The following is a 13,177-nucleotide window of genomic DNA, read 5'->3' as shown; positions in this document are numbered from 1 at the left end:
ATACCATTAGGAGCATAATGACATCTTAAGTTGCCTTTGCACAAGATCTTGTAAATGTTATTTTATGTTTATGTTCAAGAAATATGAAGGATGGATGGATAGAAGATGAATGTAGTTAAGCTAGATTCTTACTATTATATTTTTCCATATGTAATCTAGCAAGATAAAATTCTAAGAATAGATATCTTTTGGTCAATTTTCAAATATGACTTTGTTACTTGTAATTAGGAAGTAGATATTTGTAAGAGGTACAAATGTTGTCATTATGGATATTGGTACTATATTATTTTCTAAAAAAAATTTAAAATAAGTTTTGTTGATTAGTCTTGTATTATGAAGGAATACATAGAATAATCCTTTGGTCAAATCATTATTTTCTTTTGCATGGATGTATCTTTTGCATTGTCATGAGAGGAGTGCTAAATATGGAATATCATAAAAGGATAGAATCTAAAATGATGTGATTGATTGATGTATGGTTCAAAGGTTTTTATCCATATATGTTGATGGGTGTGTCCATGTAGGATATATTATGTAACTTCAAGTTTGGATAAACCATGTTATGTTTTAAAAGTGCTTGAGATGGGACTATGATACTAAAATGATAATTAAGAAAAGGTTGATCATGTTATCTTGTCAAGAACACTTGTGTATTCTTGACATTATTTTACTCCACAATTTCATTACTTCTCTTAGTTTTGATTATTTAGACTTTTGCGTTTCTTTCACGTCCTAAAAGATTTTGGAGAATCATAACAACTTTGTGGTAGGGTAGAAAAGAACTCCTATAATATTCTCACCATTGGTGTTTCTTGAATAGCTTTTTGAGCTCCTATTAGAAAAGTTATCATGATCAAAAGATTTTAGTATAATTAAGAAAATAGGCTTCTCCTATGGAGCGAACACTCCAAAATAAATGTACTTATTGTCTCACACATAGTCAACTATCTCACGCAATATTTAGAATGTATTTGTTTCTATCAACACATTTCCCCTCACAATTGCATTCCTCGCCATTTACAAATAGCTATTAAGACTGAGTCTGCTAATGACTCAGTCTTACAAATGTTGAGTGGGATTCTCCACATCATGTGCAATTCTCCACCATCTCACAAAGGGAGTTGGATTTAGACATGCGCTAAATGACACACCTTTTGACAATTAAGTCAGTTGAGTAAATGCAATGTACTATGATTTCTCATCTTATTTTTCTCCTCTACAATTACAATCACATTGCAATAGCCAAAGTTATAGTTATCATTCTACTCATTCAAATATTCTGCAAATGACTCAGGAAGTTGTTTTGAATAGTCTTGCTACAAATGTACCCAAAGTAAGAACCTTATAATCATTCTTGCATTAAAGCAATGTAGAAACATGAGTTCTTCTATACAGTGTCATTAGCATTAACTTACCCTTTAATGATTGACAGGTTGTGGTGCTCTGCCAAGTTGAGAAATCCAAAGAGGAAATGTTGACTCAACTTTATAGCTCTGTCAGGTGGCTAACATGGTCAACATTAGCTAGATGCCTCTACCCATGCTCATACCATAGCATCATCCAGCCAATGTTTTTGGTACTTTCTGTCACTTCACTAAATAACTCTATCAAATCCTTACATATTTTTAAAAATGGTTGAGTGATGGCTAGTTTATGAAGTGTCTATACTATATGTGTGTGTGTGTGTGTGTGTGTGTGTGTGTGTGTGTGTGTGTGTGTGTGTGTGTGTGTGTGTGTGTGTGTGTGTGTGTGTGTGTGTGTGTGTGTGTGTGTGTGATTTCTTAAATTCCTTGGCATCTTAAAATTTATTTCGTTTTTGAAAAATTTAATTATTTTTAATATTTATAGTATATTTTTGGAAAATGCATTGTAAAGTAAAGTATTGAATGAAAATAAGAAATTATTAAGTAAATTATTGAATAAAAATAAAACAATGATAAAGTAAATTATTAGGTTAAAGTAAATAATTAAGTAAAAATAAGAAATTGTTAAACTAAATAATTAAATAAAACTAAAAATAGTTAAAGAAATTATTTAAAATTACATATATGTTTTTAATTGGATTTGAATTGTTCATAACAATTTTTTTAATAATATAATTTTTACATATACTTAAACTTTTCCATCTCTTTATTATTTTTAAACATTTTTTTTATGAATAAATTAAATTAGATTTATGAATATAATAAATTTTGACATTTCTGAAATTTTTTTAGCTTAAATTATATCTTTTCTAATTTATATTTTATATAACTATAATTTTGTTTTGTACAGTAACTTTTAACAAGGTTTTTTAACATATAAAAAAAAGAAAAGAAAAAAGAAAATAAAGTGAAAATATTAACTAATTTAACCTAAAAATTTTTAAAATATAATTTAAATTAATTTGATAGTAGTAAATTATTAATAATAAATTGAATAAATTAATATGAAAATATAATTAACTTTGTTCTATAGTTTTTTCTAATATAGATCATATATAAATAGTAATCAAATTGCTTAGCAATATTTCTTACTATAATATAATTTTAAATATATATATTAATGAATGTATTTTTAACTATTAAATTTAAATAGATTTATGAATATAATGAATTTTATCATTTTATAACTTTTTTAATCTTTGTTTTCTATTAATGTTCTAAATATTATATGGATTTTTTTTTACAAGATTTTTAAAAAAAATTTAATATGTTTAATTAATAATCTAGATATATTTAATTAATAACTATGAAATACTAGCATATATTAAAAACAAGAGAGATGTTTAGTCTAGATCAAGTTTGTGACATTATGGAAAAATCAATTTTTGAGATGATCAATGCATGTACATCCAGATCTAAGTCATTATCTTCACTTTTCTCCTCTCATGATTCCAAGGTGTTAAATTGGTGGCCACTAATTTCTATCCCCTTCAAAGGAGTGTTAATTGGCAAACAAAATAAGATGGAGAGAAGGAAGGACATTAAGTGTGACTCGCCTGATAATTTTTGTGTTAAACTAAACTTTGACGAAGCTTCAAAAGGAAACCCTATGATTTAAGGGGCAGGTTATGTTTTATGAGATTCTAGTTCTCAAATTATTCAAACAACATGTTCTGGGATTGCAGTTGGTTCTAATAACATTGTCGAGGCAACAAATTTACATTTGGGAATGGATCTTGCAATTTCTAATGGCATTCAAAGAATCCACATAGAAGGGGATTCTCAAATTATAACTTTAGGCATTACATCAGGATACTACTAGTTGGGAGATCCACTACATTGTCCAAGAGGTGAGGGCATTACTTTCTAAATTTGTAGAATTCAAAATTTTACATTGCTTTAGGGAGGCTAATAGGTTAGCTGATTAGCTAGCCAATAAAGGGGTTGCTTTGGATAAAGGGTCAATTGATTGGGATTCAACATAATTAGTCAGTTCATTGATAGTTGATAAACGTTCAGAATGGGTGTTGGGAGAAGTATCTTCATTTAGTATCTGATTGCTAGGGGGTTCTACGCTACTCACATAGTATTTTTGTTTTGAATCTACTCCCAATTTTCTTTTTGGGCAGATTCTAGTTGTTTCTCATTGAATATATATTGTTAATTTGATAGCGAGGGGAGGTTTTCTTCACTACTTTCTTCCTGGAACCTCTTCAAGTAGTTTATGATAAAATATAATGGCTTCGTCCATTTTTATCAAAATAATAATAATTAATTTTAAAATGTAAAAAAATATATTAACTTATTTAAAATATTCAAATTTAATAAAATATCCAAAAAAAGTTACAATTTATATAAATTAAAAATTTAAAAGACACTGACTAAAAAAAATGTGCTATAAATATTTAAAATAATTAAAATATTTTAAATTAAATAAACTTTAACATATGATAGGTCATTAAATTTGATTCATTATATTTATCTCTAGTCCCATTAATTTTGGAGTAAAAACTTTATAATAACAGTCATCAGTGAATCATTTTTCAAAATTATGTGATGATTTGACATCTATTATTAATTATATTGATAGAAGTGACCAAGAGATGGACCAATAATGCTATGGTATGAGCATGGGACATGGGACATCTAGCTAAATGATGCTATGGTATGAGCATGGGACATGAGACATCCAATTGGATGATGCTATGGTATGAGCAGGGGGCATGGGGCATCCAACCACAATGAATTTCATGGCTAGATTAACACTGGCAACATGGTCATGGTATTAGTTATATTTAAAACACTTTATATTCTCACTCAAGACACCAAAGCGGAAGCACCATAGGACACATGGAGAGCTATAAATGGAGGAAGTGAATTTAAGCAAGTCGGATCAATACAATTTTCCTTTCTTCAATTCATTAAACTAAGAATGTCATTTGTTTGTTGATAATTTTATCTACTTCTCTTTTACGGGTTCACTAGTTGCAGCAAAGAGATGAACAAAGTCATTTTGACTTGTCATGCACAAGATTTACTAATGAACTCTAAATAATTACATAGCTCAAATTTTATGGGAAATCCTACAAGTTTTACCCATACAAAAATATTTTACTATCAAATTTGGCATGCTTACCTTTACTTACATACAATGCTTCTATCAAACATTATGCATGCTTCTAATGGCAATTTACAATTATATTGATTAACTAATATTCAGCTTCAAAACACCTTTGTTGTTAAGCACTTTTGGACCACCCTAGCCATTATTGATTCATGACCAAAAATCTTATATATTATAATAAAATTATGTTGAACCCTTCAGTGATCTATGTAATTCCATACAATGATTATATTCATAAAATACTCTACTAGTTTATCCCTTGAACCTCTTACATGTACATGTACTAGTTTTAGAGTCTCTTGCATATAGTGGTTAGTCAGTTGTTAGATCTTGCTAAAAATTGTTATTTCTAAATATAGAATATATGTTGTTTTTTTCTTTTTCCATGCTTGTACATATTCTATTAATTAAATAGAAATTGTATTTATTGACTGGGCAATCTTTATAATGACCTTGAATCTTACAGAGTTTTCCACTTTTTATGAAGATTATTGATGTCGCTCTTATTTTGTAATTGTAGTCATTACGTAGAATTGGTAATCTAAGTTTAGTTATATGTATTTAGTCAGTTGATATTGATGATTAGTTTTATATTATTTATCAAAAATATCTAATAATATAGCTCTAAAATATATTTAGAGAAGGTAGTCATCCACAAAATATTTTTAAAAAATCTAGATGTTTGCACTCATAAAACATGTCAGTTATCGATAGTAGAAACAACCCTTTATTAAACCCCATCTTAATATAAAAATTAACATGAAAATATGTCTTCCAATGGATCTATCTTGACACTTTGGATATTTATCAATTGATTAAATACCAAGACATTATTGGAAATTTTAATTTATTTATCTTTACTTGTGTAGATATTTTTTCTTTCAACTAATTTTAACTATCAACTACTTGCTTCCCTCAATAGTGCATTGACAACTTTTTCTTCCTTGTTAAGTTTATTGGATCATATTGTTGATTCTGGTAAAAAAAAGGTTTTATATGATTTCTTTATTTGTGAGTACAGGTGATTGAAATGAAATGTTATGAATTTCATTAATTAAGTTCCTCGAAAGCATGCATGAAATTAAAAGCTTCATCAACCCTTTAACTATTTAAATTTAAAACATTTGTAATCTTCTTTCCTTGTGTTTACACTTCAAATGAGCCAAGCTTTCACGATTTCAAGGGTTGAGGAGAGTAGCTTAGAATAGTTTTCTAGCAAGGGTCTTATAGAATCTTTTGGTAGTAGTAATGTGCTTATTATTATATGCTTTTGAGTTATTGTTAGTTCCAAACTTAAATAATTAAATGAAAGATCTTAGATAATAATTCTAGAATTGATTGAAATTGATGTCATTATTACTTATTTTATACAAAATATTTTATTTATTCAATAGTGGCATGTTATGATGGTTAAGTTGTTATGTTTTTATTCTTGCCATCAAGGTTCAAATCTCATAAGGATGAGGTCCCCCATTTGTGGCCTTACTAGTTCATAGCTCCAGGTCAAGGGTTTACCCCTCTTTCAAAAATATCTATCAACAAAAATTTTATTCATTCAGTATCTACCACTCACACTTCAAATCTTGATTGCTTGCTGGTTGTATGGAAGTTTGAACAAGGGTTTCGAGAGAAAAAATATCCTTCCTAGAGATTCAACCATGGGAAAAAGATAATGGTAGTAACCAAAACTACCATCACTCTCAGAATAATGAGAGCTTACTTTGTAATCCAAAACTTTGTACACAAAAAACCCCATTCATGAAGGCTTGTTTGGCTGCAGGAATAGGAAATTTTTTATCTCTATTTATTATTCTAGAATTTGTTATTCTTGATTTACTTGGTTCAGCCAGAATTTGATGGAGAAATTGTTTATCCTGTGTTTGGTTGATAACTAGGAGATGATTTCCACAGCTAGTCAAATTGTGATGTGAATATCAAGATTTAACTGTGTGATTTTTGAGTCAAACTCGATGACCCATGTTTCATGAGTAGTGATTCAAGATGAATCCATCTCTCATGAGAATAAATGGAACACTTAGCACTCATTGGATCTAGGTGATGCTCATAGGGGTGAAGCACCCGGACTTCCCGGGAGGTCACCCATCCCAGTACTACTCTAGCCTGAGCGCGCTTAACTACGGAGTTTCCTCCACAGTTAAACCCTTCACCAAGTGTTGTGCCTTGTGAACCATTCATTAGAAAGCCCCTTAAGCTCGTCAATTGTGTTTGGTTGTCCAAAATTAGAATTAGAATTAGAATTTAAATTTAAATTTGAAATCACCTAAACATATGTTATATTTCTTTTAGAAAGACAAATTTGTTACTAACATGCATAATACCACTTAACCTTTCTTTGTTATCAAAATGATAGTAACTAAAACCACAGCACTCTCAAAATAATGAGAGCTTACTTTGTCATCCAAAACTTTGTATAAAAAAACCCAATTCATGAAGGGTTTGTTTGGCCGCAGGAACAGGAATTGTGAACAGGAATTTGTTATGTATATTTATTAATCTGCAATTTTTTGTTCTTGATTTACTTAGTTCAGCCAAAATTTAATGGAGAATATGTTTATCTTGTATTTGGTCGTGCAAAATTACAAATAGAATTTAAATTTAAATTTAAATTTGAAATCGCGTGAACAATTGGAATAAATAGTGGACGATATGGTTACGGCACATTGGTTACGGCAATGGCTTATATCAGACGCTTTTCAGAGCCAATATTGAGCATATTTTTTATTCGTCAGGCCAAGGGCACGCTATTAAATATCCTCCTGAAGCTTAGTTTTGTAGCATCGTCAAAAGCTTGGTCAAAGGGAAACTGAGAAAGAGAGAGATGTAGATATGCATGATCCACTCCAAAGACGACTTTGTATATGTTATCGAAATCAAATCTTTGTAGAACATCTTGTAAACATGATACCAAGTTCAATAGATCTCAAATTTTGAGGTACCGTGAAATTGTAGCACTCTAAGTCAGGGCGATTGGCACAAGTTCGATGTGTCAATTTTGGATGCATAAAAGACTTGACACGGCTTATCGAGTTCTCTGGGTTTGAGCTCGGGTTTTACCAATATAGAGCTTTTAATGTGAAAATATCTGAAAATAAATAGAGCCTTGTAAACAGAAGTCCAGATTGCAAGTGAAAATGGAGCAAATCGACCATGTTGAAAAATGTTGTTCTTCTTTTCCTGAAAATGACTATTACAAACAATTTCTCCTCTTTCCTTGAAAAGGTCCATTTGATTAAGAGGATTTAGAAATTTAATCAAATAAGAAAAATTTAAAATTTAAAATGGGACTTGGAATTGTAATTCTAATAACATTTATTTTGGTGGAATTGCAAATTCTCATTTTTTCGTTATCAAGAGACCATTTCAAACCCTAAGGAATAAGATCTTAGTGTGACAAATGTGTTTCTACAAAGCTCAACGGCCTTTGGCAGGTCTCGTATTCACCAATACAATGGTGACAAGTAATTTTAGTTCCTTCACTGCTTTTTGGTTTAAAACACACTATATTAATCTTAATCAATGATGATAGAATCTAAATTTGATGAGAATTTTTTAAATGATCATTTTTTAAGGTAACAAAATTAATGATAAATTTAAGACAAATTTGTTTGGAATCTCTAATCTAGAATTATATTAGGAAAATACCAAAAGTTTATTGAGGTAATGTGATTTTTTAAATTTAGCTGACATAAATATATGATAACAAACATGTGAACATGTTTTAAGACAACTGGGCAAGCGCCCAAGTTCCTTCCTTTTATGTGGTGGATTTTCAAGTAAGAGTTTCAAAGAGTCAAGTTGTACTTATAATTGTGAATTATGAATAGAATGTTGAATGTTATGGAGAGCTTCCAATTTGTGAAGACCAAGTGCATCAAATTTAATTTTATAAGTTATATTTACAGGTAGAAGTTGTGGAAGCGGTTCACCTATGTATGTGTATTATCTACGCATCCATATCTTACAACCAAACAAATTTCCTATAGATTGGTGTTAATATTTTCCTGGATTGATGTTAATATTTTCCTTTAAAATAAGTATAATTGTTATGTTTGCCTTCACAAACTTAAAAGTAATATTTTCTCTGATCTTTACAATCTTGATTTATGTTTATACCCTTCAAACATACAATATACATCATTTTTTGTTCTTCTTATACTGAATTAGCTTAAATCTTTGCTAAAAAAGATGTTAATATTGTTTATATACAAACATAATTTTAGTATATCACTTGAATGATAATGCATAAAATTCACTCTCTTATTTTAGTATGTGTGGGACTGCAAGAAAAAGCAATTAGCTTGTTGTAAAGTTCTTTCTTTCATAGGTTCTAAAGACATTAATAAACATTAAAATTCTGTTGTGGCTTGTTATATTTATATTTTATAATGGACTAGTATATGTGTCAATTACTATGTTAAATGCCTTTACATATTATTAGCCGATAAGCTTTTCCTCTGGAGTTGCCTCCAGCCAGAAATTGGAAATTGACTCACGCCGTTAAACTTTCGCTGGGATTGTTTTTAGTCCACGGTAATAGAACTGCGTAGGTTTACATCAACAGACCATTTTATCTTCTCAGAAGCCCCATTTTTCAGTCTTCCCGAGGGAAAGAAAATAGCGAGCTCCAAATGGAAGGGGTGTGTAAAAAGTAAAATCCTGTCCCCACTGTAAGGCGTGTGGAAGTTAATCTTCCCAGCGGTGATGATGTCTGATGTGAATCAACAGAACAGTGGATTAATAAATTCATTAAAATGCACTCTCGAAACAAAGATTGACATAATCTGACAGACTCTGCACCATATATTGTCAATTTTTCAACGGATGCAAATCACCAAAAAACTCATTTCAAGCTGGCGACAAAATCCTTTTGAAATGGCGACTAGAATAAGAAAAATTCAGTAATGTTTTAGTTGATAAAATTTTGATGCGGAGTAAACGAATTACTCTGCCGTCCTGCCAATATCTATGTCTAATGAATAAATCCAGTTTCCCTGAGAGAAATAAAAGTAAAACTACAGTTATGTAAGCCGTCAGATTAAAATATCTGATGGGCTGTCATTTCTGATAGCATTTTTTATTTAATATTTTATTCAAATGTTAATCATGTTTGCTAAGCATATCTTTGGTTTTCATTAAAACATCGTTTAACTTGGACTTCTTTAATTGAGTTATCTGAAACAGGGAAAGAGGAAAATTGTTTGTTTAATTGATCATTCCTGATGAATTCCATTAAGGGCGGCCGGAAGAGGAGATTCTAGGCCTGGGGAGATCTATTCTATTAAAATGGCCAACAATCTGGAACAGCATGCTTCATCACTACAACAAAAAACACCAAAAAATTGAAATTGAATTGTCCTATTTTATTTCCCATTCATCTTCTCTGAATCTCTCAACAAACCCCATTTGTTCAGTTGAAAGAAAATAGAGAGCACCAAATGAGAGATATGTAGAAAGTCAAATCATGGGTTCGGTGAAGGGCGTATAACTTTGCAAATGATAATTATGAGCTACATAAATGGTTTCCGAGCATGGCATCTTGTGAAAGAGTGGAAGGAGGGCCTAAAAAGGGAGTTGTGTAGTTTGTAGGTCATATGGTTGTAGATACTAAGAAGACCTTAATTATGGAAGGCTCTAAGGGAATCAATTTTCATTTTCCTTAAATTTGAATATACTTATTCGACAGCTCTAGGCTACATCATCTCGAATCACACTCAAACGCCATGGCATTACAAGCATTGTTGGCTTGGCTAAACAATGCATTATTGCCTTGGCCTTACAACTAAAAGCATTGTCATGGGAGGCTGGACAAATCTCAATTTCAGAGAACATGTCAGCGTATTATTTTAGAACGTAAACTCTGTACAGGAGAACTTTCCCTTACAAATGGAGCAATCATCTTGTTTCTGATTGGCAGGACAGGTTTGAGAGTACTAGTTTTTAACAAAGCTATAATCAATTTCAAAACCAATGTGCAATTTGTATTGGCTGGATGTTCGCCATATGCTGAATCTGATATATGCTTATAAACATAGAACCTTGTAATGGTCATGGTGAGTTGAATCCAGAAACTACACAAGCTGCTTCTCTGTTTCTTTTTCAGATGCAACTGCTAAAAGACGATTGTTCTTTATAATCCCAAAATATTGAGACATATTAAAATAGTACAGGCACATATATAACATTTTTTCAAGGTTAACTAAGTATCAAATCAAAATGCCAAACATCTTTCTATGAATGGTATATATATAGTAGGAAGCCGTGTCAAAAATCAAAAGTTGTTACTCCGCTGTATAATGAAACTCAATTTGCAGGCACTGATGCAAGGGGATCCTTCCCATCAAACCCTTTTCCAAATCTACTTGCAGTTGTCTGAGTGGTAAAGCTGCCAAAAACCCTTTGATAAATGCTTTGCAAGATTCTTTGCCTTCACAAATCAGCTTATTATCATTCTCTATATTATTCAGTACCTCAAGTTCCCTTGTGTCTCTAACTTCAGTCTTTGAGTCATCTTGCTGCTCTTGATTTGTACTGCATGTTGATATAGATTTCAAACCTTCTGCCTTAGAAATTTTCAAGTCCTTTGCTGTTAAAGACGTCTGATCCTCTTCTGTGGCAGATTTCAATTCCACACTTGGCATTGATTTAAAATGTTTTGGACTAATTGATTTTGAATCTTTTGTTGACAGTTTCGAATTCTTTGCACTCGAGGATTTCACACTATCTTCTGCTGCTGCTATAGATTTTGAATCTTTTGTTGAAGGTTTTGAATTCTTTGCACTCGAGGATTTCACACTATCTTCTGCTGCTGCTACGGATTTCAAATCTTTCAACACTGAATTTTTTGAGTCTTTTGCAGTAGTGGATGCTGCAACTGTGCTACTTTGCTCTCCTTTCTGTGGGCCTTTTGCTGGCAACTGATAAATTGTTGTCTCCTTGTCAAATTTTAAGATATAGGCTTGGTTACATCCTTCAAACAATCTTTCCCCGAGTGTATCGATTATGTAGAAACAATCGTTCTCTACCTTGAGTACAAAAAAGTGGTCATTCCTACTAACTATGTAAATATGCTGCTTCTCATCTTGATCCTTCACATTACTAGTATTGGTGATTTCTTCCCAAATTTCATCAAAGGACATACACCCTTGCAGGAAGTCAAAAGAATCTTGTAGACCTTTCAGCCTGAAGAAGCCAACAAAAGACTTTTCTGGAATAACAGACAAGCTGTGTACCTTAGTTTACAATATGGTGTCTAGATCAAAATATCTGTCAGGAACCTCTCATTGTAATCATCCACATCACAAAGCTTCCTCCATTCCTGTGATCCTTCTCTAATCAACATATCGAATTGTGATTTCACTGGCACAGAATTTGGGTTTGTATGCAACCAATGAGCAAGGACAGCTACCAAGCAGTGCAAGCACTCTCCCCTGCTGCTCGTTCATTGCTCTGATCAATTGAGCCAAAAAAATGCCTGTGTTGAGAGTTTCATCTTCCCATCTCTACTAACCAGCTCTTTCCATTCCCAACTGCCTATGGTGAATTGGTCATCTCCAAAGGCAGAAAAGTTTGATTTTGCTCCATTTTCACTATCCTGCAAAAATAACCCAAAATGAGAATTAGTTGATGTTTAAAAGTTGGATCTTAGTTGTTCCTACTAGAGATCTAATCTGCAAAATGATTCCTACTAGAGATCTAAAGGATTAGGAAAATATGGGATTCTAAAGCAACATAGATTGCATTCAATGTTTTGGGAGGCTGCATGATCATGAAAGGTCAAAACAAAATAACCAATCAGAAAATAGGATCTGTGTCGTGTGCATTTTATTTCTGGATTTGATTGTGTAAGTTTTTTTAGAATTGGTGTTTCGTATCACACTCCATGATCCAGCATCAGGATGAGATAATGCATTCTCTCATCCAGATTTCTCTTATCCTGATGCTGGAGCATGGAGTGTGATCCAAAATTCTGTCATCCTGATTATGGATCATGGAGTGTGATCGGAAACTTCGATGCTAAAAAAACTCACAATTGTATCCAGAAATAAAATGCACACATTTCAAATGGATTATGGAAATCTGATAATTTGGGATCTATTTCTATTTGGCCTGAAAGCTCTCCAGGCCATCCCACAAAAGACCCTTGAAGCACAATGCCCTCTCCTATAAATCATGAACTTGTCAGATTCTCTTAATCTACCATTGAAGAAAGAGATTTCAGACCTGACATATAGCGCCATAGGGAGGACTTTGCTGTCTACGGAAAAGATCAATATCATCTCCACCCTCCTCTTTGCATGCTTTATTCAGCAGTGGTTCCCCTTTTGCTCTTGGTGATTTAAAACTAAACTTCCCAGCTCTCCAAGAAAGAAGGGTCCGCTTCAAAACTGGTGGAGTAGCAGGATCTGAATCTGAGGATGATGTTTCATCAATGAGTTTAGGAAGAACAAGTTCATTCACCCCATGGCGATCTTCCTTGCCATCTAGACACACAGCTGTGGCCAAAAGATTGACTGCAGCAAGAGTATCATAACTGAAAGTCCCATAGAAGGTCGAAACGCTCCCTCCTCAACTGCAACATCTTCACAATCCTCAATTGAAACTAAGTCAT

This window comes from Cupressus sempervirens, unplaced genomic scaffold (assembly GCF_028749045.1).
Source record: "Cupressus sempervirens isolate cs-2001-9-10 unplaced genomic scaffold, ASM2874904v1 CseChr00c100005_01, whole genome shotgun sequence".
Taxonomy (NCBI): domain Eukaryota; kingdom Viridiplantae; phylum Streptophyta; class Pinopsida; order Cupressales; family Cupressaceae; genus Cupressus; species Cupressus sempervirens.
This window is presented reverse-complemented; position numbering follows the sequence as displayed.